This window comes from Heterodontus francisci, chromosome 10 (genome assembly GCF_036365525.1).
Source record: "Heterodontus francisci isolate sHetFra1 chromosome 10, sHetFra1.hap1, whole genome shotgun sequence".
NCBI lineage: Eukaryota > Metazoa > Chordata > Chondrichthyes > Heterodontiformes > Heterodontidae > Heterodontus > Heterodontus francisci.
Window position 1 is genome coordinate 86,972,317 of NC_090380.1, and position 17,820 is coordinate 86,990,136.

At 43.7% G+C, this 17,820-nt stretch overlaps 1 protein-coding gene across 6 annotated transcripts in view; it reads right to left on the reverse strand.

Annotated features, from left to right (window-relative positions):
- The window catches only part of LOC137374598 (NXPE family member 3-like), a 53,186-nt gene extending 35,825 nt beyond the window's left edge, over nucleotides 1-17,361 (reverse strand). Inside the window, exons 1-3 of one of the 6 annotated variants that reach the window (XM_068040937.1) lie at nucleotides 16,896-17,361; nucleotides 16,157-16,411; nucleotides 13,015-13,126 (exon numbers count right to left, since the gene is read on the reverse strand). The gene's annotated coding sequence lies outside the window, so the exon portion shown is untranslated. Of the gene's footprint in view, nucleotides 1-9,639; nucleotides 9,672-13,014; nucleotides 13,876-16,156; nucleotides 16,412-16,895 lie in introns of those variants that run through there. The other 5 variants (XM_068040936.1, XM_068040938.1, XM_068040935.1 and 2 more) reach the window with 5 other exon arrangements.
- Between the last annotated feature and the right edge of the window lie 459 nt (nucleotides 17,362-17,820).

Below are 17,820 nucleotides of genomic sequence, written 5' to 3' on the forward strand. Positions count from 1 at the left end.
CTATCTATCCTATCAATGCCCCTCATAATTTTGTATACCTCAATCAGGTCCCCCCCTCACCCTTCTCTGCTCCAAGGAAAACAACCCCCGCCTATCTAGTCTCTCTTCATAACAGAAATGCTCCAGCCCAGGCAACATCCTGGTGAATCTCCTCTGTACCCTCTCCAGTGCAATCACATCCCTGATCACTACACCAACATCGTCCCTCTCCATAGTGAACACAGATGAAAAGTAATTATTCAAAACCTCACCTATGTCCTCCGACTCCACACTCAGATTGCCTCTTTCATCCCTAATGGGACCCATTCTTTTCCCTGGTTATCCACCTGCCCTTAACATACTTATAAAACGCCTTGAGATTTTCCTTTATCTTGCCTGCCAGTGATTTTTCACCCCCCTCTTCCCTCTCCTAATTACATTTTTTCAGTGCTCCCCTACACTTTCTATACTCCTCTAGTGCCTCCACTGTTCTCAGCATTCTGAATCTGCCATAAGCCTCCTTTTTTTTTCCTTATCCAATCCTCTATATCCCTTGACATCCAGGGTCCCTTGACCTGTTGGTCCTACCTTTCACCTTTACGGGAACATGTTGGACCTGAACCCTCGCAATTTCCTTTCTGAGTGGACTCCCACTGGTCTGATGTAGACTTTCCTATAAGAAGCTGCTCCCAGTCCACTTTGGCCAGATCCTGTTTTATCAGGTTGAAATCTGCCTTGCCCCAATTCAGTACTTTTATTTCCGGTCCCTCTATGTCCTTTTCCCTAACTACCTTAAATCGTACAGAGTTATGGTCACTATCCCCGAAATGCTCCCCCACTGCCACTTCTACCACTTGTTTGGCTTCATTCCCTAGGATTAAGTCCAGTAACGCCCCTCCTCTTGTAGGAGTCTCTAGGTGCTGGCTCAAAAAGCTCTCCTGAAGCACTTGAATTCCGCCCCCTTTAAGCTTTTTGCACAAATACTATCCCTTCTAATATAGGGGAAGTTGAAATCCCCTACTATTATTACCCTATTATTTTTGCACATCTCTGAGATTTGCCTACATATCGGCTCCTCTCTCTCCCTGACTGTTTGGAGGCCTGTATTACACTCCCAGCCAAGTGATTGCCCCCTTTTTGTTTTCAAGTTCCACCCATATGGCCTCATTAGAGGAACCTTCTAAGATATCATCCCTCCTTACTGCAGTAATTGACTCCTTGATCAACAGTGCAATGCCACCTCCTCTTTTACCCCCTCCCCTAGCATGTCTGAAGATTCTATACCCTGGGATATTAAGCTGGCAGTCCTGCCCTTCCCTCAACCATGTCTCAGTGATAGCAATAATATCATATTCCCATGTGTTAATCAACGCCTTCAATTCATCTGCCTTACTAGTAAGACATCTTGCATTAAAATAGATACAATCCAGCCTTGCATTATTTGCTTGAGCCTTAAAAGGTCTCCATTTACTCTGCCCTCCAGATTGACTTAGTTTCTCATTTATATTTGATTAGACATCACCTCTACTGTACCTCCACTCTGTATCCCATCACCCTGCCAAATTAGTTTAAACCGCCCCCCCCCAACCACCCCCCAACAGCACTAGCAAACTCCCCAGCAAGGATGTTGGTCTCATTCCGGTTCAGGTGCAACCCGTCCAACTTGTAAAGATCCCACCTTCGCCAGAAACAGGCCCAGTGATCCAGGAAACTATAGCCCTCCCTCCTGCACCATCTCCTCAACCATGCATTCATCCGTTCTAACCTCCTATTCATATATTCAGTAGCCCGTGGCACCAGAGGAAACCCAGAGACGACAACCTTTGAGGTCCTACTTTTTAAATCTGCTACCTAGCTCCCTAAATTCTTTTTGCAGGACCTCATCCCTCATTCTACCTACGTCATTGGTACCAATGTGGACCACAACTCCAGCTGTACACCCTCACCCTCTGTAGCCGCTCGGTAATATCCATGACCCTTGCACCAGGGAGGCAACATATCATCCTGGAATCACGTCTGCGACCACAGAAACACTTATCTGTTCCTCTAACAGCAGAATCCCCGACCACTATTGCCCTCTTGTCCCTTTATCTCCATCCCAGCACAGCTGAGTCACCCATGATATTCCGGTTCTGACTCTCAGTGTATTCTCCAGAAGAACCCTCTTTCCCATCTGTATTCAGAACTGAATACCAGTTAGAAAGTGGGATGTCCTCTGGGGACTCCTGCACTACCTGCCCTGACGTCTTTGTCTGTCTGGCAGCCACCCAGTCCCCCACTGACTGTGCTTGCCTAGGCACCGGCTTGACTACCTCCTGAAACGAGCCATCCATGTAGTCCTCCACCTCGCGGATGCGCCACAGTGACTCCAGCCGCCACTCAAGCTCCAAAACTCGAAGCTCAAGCTTCTCAACTGGAGACACTCTCTGCAGACATGTTCGTCAAGGTCACATGGCACATCCATGATTTCCCACACTGCACAGGAGGTACATTCCGCTTGGCCAAGATGCCCTGCCATTACTTAACTTGACAATGAAAACTAGCTAGCGTAATAACTTACCAGCTATTTACAATCAGCTTTCATCCCCTGTACCTTTGAGGCTGAGAAAGAAAAAGACCAAAGAGCACCTTCCACTGCCCAGAGCCAACGAAAATACCCACACTTCACTTACAGCCTCACTCCATGCAAACAGCACTAGTATAGCCAGTAAATACTAATAATTTACAGGTAGATATCCTAGGACTTTAATTTAAAAGGAACCTTTTTTTTTTAAACTCCAATCAATCTCAGCTATCCACATGCAATAACAGCTGCCGCCCACTGACCAATCAGCGCACAGAACTACAGTGATGTCACTATTCATTTTTATTTACACTAAATCCAAACAGAGCGTGCGCAGAAACAGTCAGAGAGCCTGCCGCTGCCCCGGACTTCAGATAGGTGAAGGGCCTCGAGCCTTGCTCTTTCCTTTATAGGTCTGCTTCCAGTCCCGATTCCTTCCAGGTTCGCCGCTGCCTGCCGCTGCCCCAGACTTCAGGTTTGGTTATTGTCTCCGCTTCCACCGCCCTTGTGGGGAGTGAGTTCCAGGTCATTACCACTCGCTGTGTAAAATAGTTCTTCCCTATATTCCCCCTGCAACTTTTGCCCAAAACTTTCAATCTGTGTCCTCTAGTCCTTGTACCATTTAATAATGGGAACAGTTTTTCCTTGTCTAACTAATTATAACTGCCATAATTTTGTACGCTTCTATTAAATCTCCCCTCAAACTTATTTGTTCCAAGGAGAACAAACCCAGTTTTTCCAACCTAAGCTTGCAACTAAAATCCCCCATCCCAGGAACCTTTCTAGTAAATCTCCTCTGTACCCTCTCAAGGAACCTCACATCCTTCCTGAAGTGTGGTGACCAGAACTGGACGCAATACTCCAGTTGTGGCCTAACCAGAGCTTTATAAAGGTTCAGCATAACTTCCCTGCTTTTGTACTCAATGCCTCTATTTCGGAAGCCCAAGATCCCATACGCTTTACTAACAACTCTCTCAATATGTCCTGCAACCTTTAAAGATCTACATACGTGCACCCCCAGGTCCCTCTGTTCTGCACACTCTTTAGAACTGTGTCATTAAGTATATATTGCCTCTCCCTATTCCTTCTGCCAAATGCATCACTTCACACTTGTCAGTATTAAATTCCATCTGCCACCTTCCTGCCCATTCTGCAAGCCTATCTTCGTCCTGTTGCAGGTGATTCATATAATCAGCAGTGTTTTCCACACCTCCAAGTTTGAGATTCTACTTTGCATTCCAAGATCCAAGTCATTTATATATAGCAAAAAAAGCAGTGGTCCCAGCACTGACCCTTAGGGGACACCACTGTCCACCATCTTCCAGTCTGAAAAGCCAGCATTTGCTACGACTCGCTGTTTTCTGTCCTTAAGCCAATTTTTTTTAACCAATTGGACACTGAACTTCCTATTCCTTGAGCCTCAGTTTTCTTAGCCAGCCTTTTTATATGCTATCTTATCAAATGCTTTTTTTTAAATCCATATACGAACATATGAATTAGGAGCAGGAGTAGGCCATTCAGCCCTTCGAGCCTGTTCCACCATTCAATAAGATCATGGCTGATCTAATTGTAACCTCGACTCCACATTCCTGTCTACCCCCAATAACCTTTCACCCCCTTGCTTATTAAGAATCTATCTACCTCAGCCTTGAAAATATTTAAAGACTCTGCTTCCACTGCCTTTTGAGGAAGAGAGTTCCCCTTCACCATAAGCTTTTATTTTCTGCAATAACCTTTGATGTTGCACCTTATCAAATGCCTTCTGGACATCTAAGTACAGTACATCCACCAGTTCCCCCTTATTCACAGCACATGTTACTTCTCCAAAGAACTTCAATAAGTTGGTTAAACATGATTTCCCTTTCACAAAACCATATTGGCTCTGTCTGATTACCTTGAATTTTTCCAAGTGCCCTGCTATAACGTCCTTAATAATAGCTTCTAACATTTTCCCTAATACAGATGTAAAGCTAACTGGCCTGTAGTTTCCTGCTTTCTGTCTCTCTCCCTTTTTGAATGAAGGAATTACATTTGCTATTTTCCAATCTAATGCAACCTTCCCCAAATCTAGAGAATTTTGGAAAATTAAAATCAATGCATCAACTATTTCACCACCCACTTCTTTTAGGACCCTAGAATGAAGTCCATCAGGACCCAGGGACTTGACAGCCCACAGCTCCAACCATTTGCTCAGTACCACTTCCCTGGTGATTGTAATTTTCTTGAGTTCCTCCTTCCCTTCCATTTCTTATTTACAGTAATTTCGGGGATAGTACTTGTATCCTCTATAGTGAAGACAGATACAAAATACCTGTTCAATTCATCTGCTATCTCCTTATTTCTCTTATTAATTTCCCAGACTCACTTTCTACAGGACCACTTAGTTAACTTTTTTCTTTTTTAAATATCTACGGAAACTCTTACCATCTGTTTTTATATTTCTAGCTAGCTTTCTCTCATACTCTAATTTTTCCCTCCTTATCAATCTTTTGGTCATTCTTTGCTGTTCTTTATATTGGCATGGATAGAAGATTGGCTATCTAACAGGAAACAGAGAGTAGGCATAAATGGGTCATTTTCTGGTTGGCAAGATGTAACGAGTGGTGTGCCACAGGGATCTGTGCTGGGGCCTCAACTTTTTGCAATTTATTTAAATGACTTAGATGAAGGGACCGAAGGTATGGTTGCTAAATTTGCTGATGACACCAAGATAGGTAGGAAAGTAACTTGTGAAGAGGCCACACGGAGACTACAAAAGGATATAGATAGGTTAAGCAAGTGGACAAAGACCTGGCAAATGGAGTATAATGTGGGAAAGTGTGAATTTGTCTACTTTGGCAGGAAGAAAAAAAAAGCATATTATCTAAATGGTGAGAGATTGCGGAGCTCTGAGATGCAGAGGGATCTGGGTGTCCTAGTGCATGAATTGCAAAAGGTTAGTATGCAGGTACAGCACGTAATTAGGAAAGCTAACAGAACGTTATCGCTCATTGCGAGGGGAATTGAATACAAAAGTAGGGAGATTATGCTTCAGCTATACAGGGCATTGGTGAGACCACATCTGGAGTACTGTGTACAGTACTGGTCTCCTTATTTAAAGAAGGATGTAAATGCATTGGAGGAAGTACAGGGAAGGTTTACTCGATGAATACCTGGAAGGGGCGGGCTATCTTACGAGGAAAGATTGGACAGGCTAGGCTTGTATCTGCTGGAATTTAGAAAAGAGTATGAGGCGACTTAATTGAAACATAAAAGATCCAGAGGGGTCTTGACAGGGTGCATGTGGAAAGGATGTTTTCCCTTGTGGGAGAATCTATAACTAGGGGTCACTGTTTAAAAATAAGGGGTCGCCCATTTAAGACAGAGATGAGGAGAATTTGTTTCTCTCAGAGGGTCGTGAGTCTTTGGAATTCTCTTCCTCAAAAGGCGATGGAAGCAGAGTCTTTGAATATTTTTAAGGCAGAGGTAGATTCTTGATAAGCAAGGGAGTGGAAGGTTATGGGGGTAGGTGGAAATGTGGAGTAATCAATTCAGCCATAAACTTATTGAATGCAGCAGCAGGCTCGAAGGGCTGAGTGGCCGACTCGTGCTCTCAATTGGTATATTCGTCCAATCTTCTGGCCTGCCACACATCTTTGCACAATTATATGCTTTTTCTTTCAGTTTGATGCTATCTTTAACTTTTTTTAGTTAACCACAGATAGTGGGTCCTCCCCTTGGAATTCTTTCTCTCATTGGAATGTATCTATTCTCTGTATTCTGAAATATCCCCTTAAATGTCTGCCACTGCATCTCTATTGAACGATCCCTTTACCTAATTTGCTAGTTCACTTTAGCTAGCTCTCCTTTCATGCCCTCATAATAGCCCTGAAGTTTAAAATCCGAGTCTTGGGCCCATTCTTCTATCCCTCAAACTGAATGTAAAATTCAATCATCTTATGATCGCTGCTACCTAAAGGCACCTTCACGATGAGGTCATCAATTAATCCTTTTGCATTGCACAATACCAGATCTAGAATAGCCTGCTCTTTGGTTGGCTCCAGCACGTGCTGTTCTAAGAAACTATCCCGAAAACATTCTATAAACTTCTCAACTTAGGCAACATCCACTGCATTCCCTTCTTTAACCTTCTCCGTTACTTCATCAAAAAGAAAATTCAATTAAATTTTGTCAAGCATGATCTGCCTTTTACAAATCCATGCTGGCTATCCTTAATTAATTCAAACCTCTCTAAGTGACAGCTGATATTTTCCCTGATTATAGTTTCTAAAACCTTACCCACAGCTGATGTTAAACTAACTGGCCTGTGGTTGCTAGGTCTGTTCTTACATCCTTTCTTGAATTAGGGTGTCACATTTGCCACTCTCCAATCCTTTGGCACGTCCCCCATATCCATGGAAGATTGGAAGATTATGGGAAGCCCTTCTGCTACCTCCATCCCCACTTCCTTTAGCAATCCGAGATGCAAGCCATCTGGACCAGCTGATTTATCTATCTTCAGCGTAGCCAACCTTTCTAAGTACCTCTCAATTTTTGTCTTATCCTTTGCCTCTACTCTGTTTCTACTAATATTTTGTCAGCCTCTGTTTCCTTAGTGAACGCTGATACAAAGTTCTCACTACATATATTTGCCTTGCCCTGAGCCTCTAAGCATATACTACCCTCTCTGTCCCTAACAGGCCCCACTCCTGCTCTTACTAATCACTTACTATTTACATGCCAGTAGAAGAACTTTGGGTTCCCGTTTATGTTGACTGGCATTCTATTCTCATATTCTCTCTTTTCCAGTCTTATTTTCCTGTTCACCTTCCCACTCAACCTACTGTATATATCTCACCTGATGAGTTTATCTGACATGCATCATACACCCTCTTTTTTTGTTTTATCTTCACCTCTATCTCCTTTGTCAACCAAGGAGCCCTGGAATGTTGGAATGTTCCTAGCCTGTACCTTTAGCATCTCTTCCTTAAAAGATAACCCATTATTCCAATGCAACTCTTCCTATCAGTCTTTGGTTCCATTCTACCCTGGCTAGATTCCTTCTCATCGTGGTGAAATTAGCCCTCTACCAATGTAGACATTCTACCTTATTTTTCCCCATTACTAGTCTAAATCTTATGATACAATGATCACTCTTATCCAAGTGCTCCCCACAGACACTTGGCCCACTTCATTTCCCAGCACCAGATGCAGCAATGCCCCTTTTCTAGTTGGGCTGAGAACATAATGATGAAGGAGGTTCTCCTGAACACATTAGAAATTCCTCCTCCTCCTTACCCTTTACTCTAAAATTATCCCAAAACAATATTTGGGTAATTAAACACCCCCCCTCCACCCCACTCCCCCACCCCCACCTCTCCTCCACCCCCCCCAAACCCCCACCACTCCCCCACCCCCCCACACCCCCACCACTCCCCCACACCCCCACCACCCCCCCACACCCCCCACACACCCCACACACCCCACACACCCCACACACCCCACACCCCCCCACTGCACTCCCTCCTCCACCCCCACTCCCTCCTCCTCCACCCCCTCCCCCACTCTCCACCACTCCCCCCACCTCCACCCCACTCCCCCCACCACCCCCCACCACCCCACTCCCCCCACCACCACACTTACCACCCACCACCACCCCCCCACTCCCCCTCCCCCCCCTCAACCACCCCACCCCCACTCCCCCTCTACCCCCCCCTCAACCACCCCACCCCCCCCCACTCCCCACCCCCCCCCCCCCACTCCCAACAAACCACCCCCAACCACCCCCCACACTCCACACGCCCAATATCACCACTCTGGTTCTTGCATATTTCTGATCTCCCTACAGACTTGCTCCTCTATCTCTCTCTATTTGGAAGTCTATAGAATACCACTAGTAGTGTGATCATAGCCTTTTTGCTCTTCAATTCTAATCAAATGGATTCTGTCCTTGCCACTTCAAGGACATCCTCCCTTTCCAGCACTGCAATGTTTTCCCTAATCAGGACTGCCACCCCACCTCCCTTTTCTCCTTCTCTATCTTTTCTGAACATTTCAGTTATTGCCACAACACCATATTCCCATAATACTATTTGTGCTGATAACTCACCATCTTTGTGCATTTAGACATGTGCATTGTAATCATGTCTTTGCTTTTCTTGCAGTCCACTCCCATCCAATATGGAACTACTCCGTTCTCTAGCACATCAAACAATCTCACTCTGATCCCACCAAATACTTTGCTATTTCTTTCTCTAGTGCTATCTATCTCTTCCAACTCTCTGCGTACCTTGGTGTTCCTCTCTTGTATTATCTCCTGGCTCCCACACCACTGCCATGTTATTTTAAACCCTCCCCAATAGCACTAGCAAATCATCCCACAAGGAAATGCGTCCCAGTTGTGTTCAGGTGCAACCCATCCAGTCTGTACAGATCCCACCTTCTCCAGAACTGGTCCCAGTGTCCCAGGAATCCAAGTCCTCCCTCCTGCACCATCTTTCCAGCCACACATTCATCTGCACTATCCTCCTATTTCTATACTCACTTGCCCCAGATACTGGGAGTAATCAGGAGATTACTACTTTTGAGGTCCTGCTTGCTAATTTCTTACCTAACTCACTAAACTCTTTCTGCAGGACCACATCCCTCTTCCTACCTATGTCGCTAGTACCATGTGGACCATGACTGCTGGCTGTTCACTCTCCCCCTTCAGGGTGCTCTGCAGCAGTTCAGTGGCATCCTTGACCCTGGCACCAGGGAGGCAATACACCATCCTGGATTCATGTCTGCAGCCACAGAAACACTTGTCTGTTCCCCTGACTATCGAATCTCCTATCACTATCGCTCTTCCGGTCTTCTTTGTCCCCACCCCCCACCCGTTCAGCTGAGCCACCCGTGGTGTCATAGCCTTGGCTCTGGCTGCGCTCCCCAAGTGAACCATCACTTTCCTCAGTATTCAGAACTGAATACCGCTTGGAATATGTGATGCACTCAGGTCTCCTCCACTGCCTGCCTGTTTCCTCTTGACCTTCTGGAAGTCACCCATTCTCTCTCTGTTGGCATAGTCTTAAGCTGCAGGGTGACTATATCTATAAATGTACTATCCACAAAGCACTCACCCTCATGAATGCACTGCAATGTTGCCAGCTGCTTCTCAAGTTCCAAAACCCAGAGCTCAAGCTGCTGCAACTGACGGCACTTCCTGCACACGTGGTTTCTTGGACATGAAAAGCAGAACTTTGAAGAGGACAAGGAGGAAAGGCAGTTTAATTCAGACAGTCGGGAATGAGAGTCACATTGTGAAACTGGGGGAAATGGAAAATTAATATCTGCTCTGACGGAGAGCAGATGACAACTTCCTAGAGTGACAGAAAGTTGTTATAATAAATAAAGGGCTGCAAGAGGGCAGCCAAGCCTGCAGGTATTCTTTTATGCTTAAGAACACAAACAAAAGTAGGCCATTCAGCCTCTTGAGCCTGTTTCATCATTCAATTCGACCATGGCTTACCTGCATCTTAACTCTACCCATCCACTTTGGTTCCTAACCCTTAATACCCTTGGCCTAATAAAAAAATCTGTCAATAATATAAAAGCAAAATACTGCGGATGCTGGAAATCTGAAATAAAAACAAGAAATGCTGGAAATACTCAGAAGGTCTGACAGCATCTGTGGAGAGAGAAGCAGAGTTAACATTTCAGGTCAGTGTCCTTTCATCAGAACTCCAAAAAATATCAGAAAAATTTGTCCAGCTCAGTTTTGAAATTTTTAATTGACCTAACCTTAGCAGCTTTGGAGGAAGAGTGTTCCAGATTTCCATTATCCTTTGTGTGAAGAAATGCTTCCTGACATCACTCCTGAATGACCTAGTTCTAATTTTATGGTTATGCACTCTTCTTCCAGATTCCCCACCAGAGGAAATAGTTTTTCTGTCTACCTCAACAACTCATTTAATTATGTTAAACACATTAATTACATCACTGCTTAACGAATACTATGCTATACTCAAAGAATAGAGGCCAGTCTATCCAAACTGTCCTCACAAAATTACTTCTTTTAGTCCAGGTAAATGAGTAATGAGTAAAACTTCCACTCTTTATATTCCAGCCCCCTCTAGATAAATGCTAGCATTCCATTAGCCTTTTAGTTTTTTTTTAAAATTCCTGTCCAGTAGCTTTTAGCGTTACTGCACACACACACCCCAATCTCTTTGCCACTCCACAGATTCTAGCTTCTCGGCATTTAGAAAAATATTTTTATATATCTTTCTTCAGATACAAAGTGGATGACCTCACATTTCCCCATAATGAACTCCATCTGCCACAGTTTTGCCTGCTCACTTAATCTATCCATGTCCCTTTACAATTTTCTGACTCCCATCTACACTATTTAGTATGCAACTAACTTAGTGTTGTCAGGTTATGGCCTCCTATTCCTTCATTCGGATCATTTATAAAGATAGTGAAAAGTTGAGCTTCTAGTACGGATTCCCGAGGGGCAGCATTAGTCACATCCTTCCATCTGGAGTGCACTGCTATAACCTCCTACCTCCTAACCAATTCTCTACCCCAATCAATAGGTTGCCTCCAATCCCACGTGCTCTCATGTTTGCGAGCAGTCTCTGATATGGAACCTTATTGGATGCTTTCTTGAAGTCCATGTCCCAGATTGTGTGCTAAGAATAGCAGTGAGGCTTTCAGCACTCACCGTTATTATGCAGTAAGTCAGACAGCAACTTCCAGCGTCCATGCATGTGCACTTTAAATGCTGAAATTCAAGGATGTGAAGTTGCTGTACTTAACAAATGGGTACAAACTCCGTTCCCGAGACACCGACTCCATCCCTCTCCCTGGCAAACGTCAGAGGCTAAACCAAACTGTTAGCAACGCTAATGTCATATTTCAGGCCGAGATGAGCTTCCGAGCACATATCCATGCCATCACTAAGACCACCTATTTCCAAGCCTCCACCTCCACATCACCTAGCTCTCCCCTGCTGAAACCATCATCCATGCCTTTGTTACTTCTAGACTTAACTATTCCAACACATGCTGAGCCACACTCCTGTGAACTGTGAACGATATCATCCAAAACTCTGCTGCCTTTGTCCTAACTCACACCAAGTCCTGTTTACCCATCATCCTTGTGCTTGCTGATCTACATTGGCTCCCAGTTAAGCAACACATTGAGTTTAAAATTTGTATCTTTGCTTTACAAATCCTTCCATAGCTTCGCCCCTTCCTACCTCTAATGTTCTCCAGCCCTACAGCCCTCTGGAGATTTTAGCACTCCTCTAATTCCAGCCTCTTGAGCAACCCCGATTTTAAAAATCGCTCCACCACTGATGGCCATGCCTTCACCTACCAAGGCCCCAAGCTCTAGAATTCCCACCATAAATCTCTCTACCTAGCTTCCCTCCTTTAAGGCTCCTTAAAACCCCTCTCTTTGGCCAAGCTTTTGGTAACCTGCCCGAATATCTCCTTATTTGGCTTGGAGTTAAATTTGCCTTATAACGCTCCTTGGGATGTTTTATTATGCTAAAAGGTACTATATAAATTCAAGCCATTGTTCTAGAATTAACATCTATTGCTACTTCCCTATCTATCATGTGAGTTAATTCCTCAAATCTTTAACTAGGTTCGTTAGACATGACTGCTGGCTTCCTCTGATTTGTAGGACAAAAAAAAAGCTTCTTTTAAACATATTTACAACAAAACAAAAGCTTGACCATATTACCTGCCATGTCCTACACGAACCGAACTGGACTGAAAACAAAATCTGTTGGGCAAATTTCAGTCTTTCTAAAATAAACCTGCTGAACTTTGAGCTGTGAGACTAAACCAAACTATCAGGAAAAACATGGAATTAGGTCTTGGAAGACAGCACAGCTTAGACAACATAGTGTTCCAGCAAAATACAAATATCTTTTTCTGCAAGATTGCACCGGCTCTCCAAATGAGCGATTCACTTAGTGCAATTCCCCTGACTTCATCCGATCACTTAACACATTCTTCCTTTTCACATAACTATCTAATTCCCTTCTGAATGCCTAGGTTATACCTGCCTGCAACACACTCTAGCAGTGCATTACAGATCCGAACCACTTGCTGCGTAAAAAGGTTTTTGCTCATGTCTGACAGATTCTTTTGCCAATTGAGAAAGGTGTCTAGGGGTCTTTTACTGTCTTCACCTGGTCTTATTGTAACAGGGTTTAATTTTTAAACACACTGTGTTTTGAGTTTCCCCTCGGTGAATCTTTGTTCACCACTTTCCAAGTATAAGGCAAAGGTTTTCTCAGGTTTAAAGAAGAAAAGAGAAATTTATTAAAAACTTACTTAAACTCTAATTCAGTTAGTGCCTAAGGATATACGACATGCCCACACTAGCATGCCCACGTGATCACACAGCAAATAGCGACAGAAAAGGGAAGAAAAATAGAGAAGTTTGAGACAATCTCTGAAGGGGGTTTCTTGTTATGGTTTGTGTTTCTAGCTCACCATAGATTCTTTGATTGTAGACAGCTCTTACTTTTCGTTGAGGCCCAGTATTCTTCTTAAACCTTGTTCACGCGGACACTTTTCTCTCTGAGCTCACGTGTCCTCAATGGGTCTTCAGTTCCATGAGAAAGAGATGGGAGGAGTCAGCAGAGATGTTCTCAGTCCAGGAGCAAACAGCTTTGAGGTTTAACTCTGTGGCAAGTTCAAATTCAAAAAACTCCAACAATCATGTGACTAAACTGGTCTGACCATGTCTTCTTGTGTATTCGGCCATCTCAGCAGTTTACCAGACGCTGAAGCAAACCAGGTTATCAAAAGTCCATTGTGGATTAAATAAGAGCAGGAGTGACCCCTTTGTCCGTTACTATGCAAATGTATTTCCAGTCAGGAGCCTGGCAATTCCTAGGGATAGGCCCTCTTTTCTTCCCAGCCACAATTTTAAGTTTTAATGTTCATGTGGTGAAATAATATTTGCCTCAGTCTTGGCAGTGGGGGCTTGCATGACAATTGGCCTGAATAAACTAACCCCATTAAGCATAACTTTTTGAGCAAGTCATAAATTTGTTCTCTTGTAAGTCGCAGGGCAACACAAACTATAAGCCTGTGTGAGTATTTATAAAAATCCAAAATGCTTGCAGATTAGTTCATTTTTGTCTAAGTGCTCAGTCATCTGCATCTATTAATAGATACTAGTAACCTAACTGAAATCAAAAGAACAAACTATTAAAATTGCGACTCGTAGCAGCACTTGCATCTTGTCTCAACAGGAAGTTCTCCAACATTGCTAGCTGGGTGGGTCGGCCAGTCATTGTATCTTGCGTCACCATAAAGGAAAGCTCTCAGCTGAAGCCACAGATAAGTCTGTTCAACAAAAACAAGGTTGGATTGCCGTGACATTCAGTGGAAAATTCAGCTGCTGAACAGGAAATGGCTTCCCACACTCAGTCATTTATGTTACACTTGATTCTAAACTTCTATTGAAGATATAGTCTCTGGTCAAAATATGTGACTGTGAGAGTTGATTAAATATAGTCATGATATTCATGCTAACCAAATAATTAAGGTTTTATCATTAAATTTGTTCGGACAAAATGAATAAGTGTTGTTTTACAGGATACTGTGGTCTGGTGTGGTTGTCTCGGTGTGAGATCTAGGATTATATTAGAGAGCTGGACTTAGGGTGCCATATTACAAATGCAATTGTTTCATACCCCTAACACCATGATACAAATTACATATTTGAGAATTGAAAAATTGTGACCAGAGCCTCCATTATCTCCTTTCTTACTTTCTGCAGCAGCCTCAAGTGCTTGCCACCAGCTCACAAGATATCCACCCATAATGGAGTGACTCCTCTGAAAGGATGCAGGATTCTTCGGGATTCACATGGAAAAGGAGGGACACTGATAATCTAGTGCTAATGTCATGGTCCGGTAGTTTTTTTTTCTGGGAATATGCGGTTTGCCTTTAAGGCTTGCAAAGAATCAGTATTGCTTTAAGAACCAGCAAGCCTCAGGACTTATAGGAAGGTGCATTTTTGTTGCCCTAAAAACAACCATTTGGAGACTGCAATTCAAAGGGTGCATTCTCGTTACTGTAGATACAGCCACTGGGAGTGAGTATCAAGCAATACATTTGTTACAATTCAATTTTGAACTGGCTTTAGTTGAAGACAGTTTGTTCTAACAGAACACAGACACAGAGGACACAGACAGACAACTGTGGTGTTTAGCACCTGAAAAAAGAGCTCTCAACCATTTAAACTGAAGGAATAGGATTTTTGTCTGTTTAATTATTATCCCTCAAAATTCTAAAAAGGTCAAGCCAAAACAGAGATCTCTGATAATTTAAACTGAGGGAAGGGAAGTTAGACTGTGACAATTTTTTATCCCTCAAAAACTCTAAAGTCAAATTGATTCTCTTGAAAGAGTTCGGAAGTTAATTGTTGAAATCCATCGCGGAAGAAGGAAAGCATCACCTACTGCTGGAGTTAGCCTGTGGACTGTTCTACTGTGGAAGACCCTTTTTTCGCATCGGACGGCTGTGAGGACTTCAAGCAACATTCTGTGAGGACGTCAAGCAACACTGGATGGTAAATTTGCAAGGACTCTAATTTTTTCTATTTTAAATGTTGTTTATATCTTCATAGTGTTTAAAAATTTAGTTCTAATTAAAGAGTTAATTTATTGATTTAAAGAGACCTGGTTTGGTTAGCGCCATTTGGGGGTTACACTGATGGTACAATTTGGCTGGGTCTTTCTTTAATTTGGAAAGTTTTAAATGATATGTTAGGCGATCTGTGGAGTGATGGGATTGAATTAACAGTGCGTTTCTCCCACTACAATCAGAATCATATATTTTGATTGGGGGCTTTGACTGGAGCAGTCAGTCGTAACACTAATGAAACCATTCACATTGACATTTGAAATCTTCCAAATTCTTAATTGGCCAGCCACACCTGTATTCACTATAAGTTCCTCTAATTTTTAAAAACAGAAAATTGTCCTTTTCTACAGTTATTACTCTACATCTTCATCCACTTTACCTGCATTAATTTTTAAAATACATTCCATATAGTTATTAATTTAGTTTTCATCTCTCTATTTATCCATGGAACACTATTCTTTGGTGTAGCACTTTTCACCTAACAAGATGCAGCTCACATTTGAAGATTTCACACTGCCAGCCACCAGTTTGCTAGCTTTCCTGCCCAACTAATTTGAGCCTGATTCACTTACGAAATGTTGTCCTCTTACAGTGATGACACCCAGCTTTACTCCACCACCACTTCACTCGACCCCTCCACTGTCTCTAATTTGTCACACTATTTGATGGGCAATCAAGTTTAGAGGACAGAAGATGGGGGGCCAGAGAGGACAGTATTGGGATGGTCACGTCTAGGATGTAACAAATGCATGAATTAAGTTATCAGCAGCAGGTGAGCTGAGACAGAGGGAAAGGCAGGAGGTGGAAGCGGGTGGTGGATATTAAAGGCCTGCTACCCAACCCAAACCCGACGACATGTGGCAGGGTCGGGTCGGGTCACTCTTCCGGGTCCAGCTTTCAAGGTCGGGACGGGCCGGGCCGGGCCAGGTCCGGGTTGGGCACACACAGCAAGAAGCGTTAAAAGTAAAAAACCTACCTGAGCTGAGAGTCCGGGAAGTCAAGCAGTGAAACTCTGAGCCTGCACAATGAGCAAGTGAGCGTCTCTATGACATCATCATGCTCATGCTGTAGCTTCCTGAAGATTGGGAGTCGCAAGGTAGGTAAAGGGAACATTCCAGTGGTCAGGTCGGGCTGGGTCGGACTCAGGAACGATGTGGTCCTGTTGGGTTCAGGTTGTTTTTTTTTCCCTGACCTGAGCAGGCCTTTAGTGGATATGGGGTCCGTAGCTCATCTGAGGGTCAAACAGGATTCCAAGGTTACAAAAGGTTTGCTTTAATCTCATACTGGACAGACAGAAAGAATGAGTTGGTGGCTAGAGAACAAAGTTTGCGGTAGGTACAGAAGTCAAGGGCCTCAGTCTTCCCAATATTAAATTGGAGGAAATTTCTGCTCCAGTACTGGATGTCAGACAAGTTAGGTGCTAAATTGGAGGCAAGTAGGGGTGTCAAGAGAGGCAGTGGTGATGTAAAGCTGTGCGTTGTCAGCTTGCACACGGAACCTGACATTTCTGGATAGTGTTGTTGTGGGGCAGCGTGTAGAAGAGAAATAGGAGAGGGCCATGAATAGATCGTTGGGAGGCACCAGAGGTAACAGTGCAGGAAGAGAAGCCATTGCAGGTGATTTTGACCAGAAAACATGAGGACAGTTAACCAAACATAAACATATATGGAAATAAAACATTTAGCTGGCTAGCAGTAAAAATAGAAAATACTTACTTAAAATCAACTTGGGGTGCACATAATCCTTTCAGATGCACAAATCAATGCTTGTTGGATGGAAAGACTGAAGGAAGAACCTAGATAGCCGAAGCAAGACTGTCACCAACCCAGGCATGAAGTCAACAGTCCAAATTTATCCGCCAGATACCAAATGCCCAGCTTTATTTACAGAAAGATAGAAGCACATGTTTTTCTTCCACTTGCTCGAATACTTTACCATGATAAGACAGACCAAGGCAATCATCGGAACTCAAGTCATGTTTCCCCCATTTGACCTGAATAATGGGGAATAAAACTTCAAACCCGGAGCACTAAGAGTGCTGCTTATCACATGATAATAATAAAAGCTTTGCAATAGGAAGCTCCTTGTATATTCGTTTAAAACCACACCAGCTACAATCCATGCGACAATATCTTATACCAGCACCACATCCTCAAGAAGGATGATTGACAGCAACAGCTTCGTCCAATCACGCTTTAATAGCTCGGCGTCGATTGGTTCTCTGGACAGTTATTTTCCCTTATCCAATCAGTGCGCAGTTGGTCCCAACAGCGAGCCAATCCGACAATGGGAGAGCGGTCTTAAATCATGATCGACAGGCATGATCTCCCCCGCAGATAAGGGGCGGGCCCGGCAGGATGACTGACAGTGGCAGTGGCCGATCGTAATGCTCTTCCGTGCTCTACTCGCGTTTATTTGGGATGGATGTGCCCGCAGCGACTAGAAACATTGAATAATGTGTTGGAACCGCTAATCTCTCTCCAGTTCATTCATTATCCCACTGCAGAAAAACAAAATCATAGCCGTCTGAAAGCGTCCGTTTGTATCCTCGCCGTTTGCTCACCAGCTGGGTAATAACCAGATTGCAAGCAGCGGAATATAATTCACACCGTTCTGCAGTCGGATGCGGGAGCTGGTCCC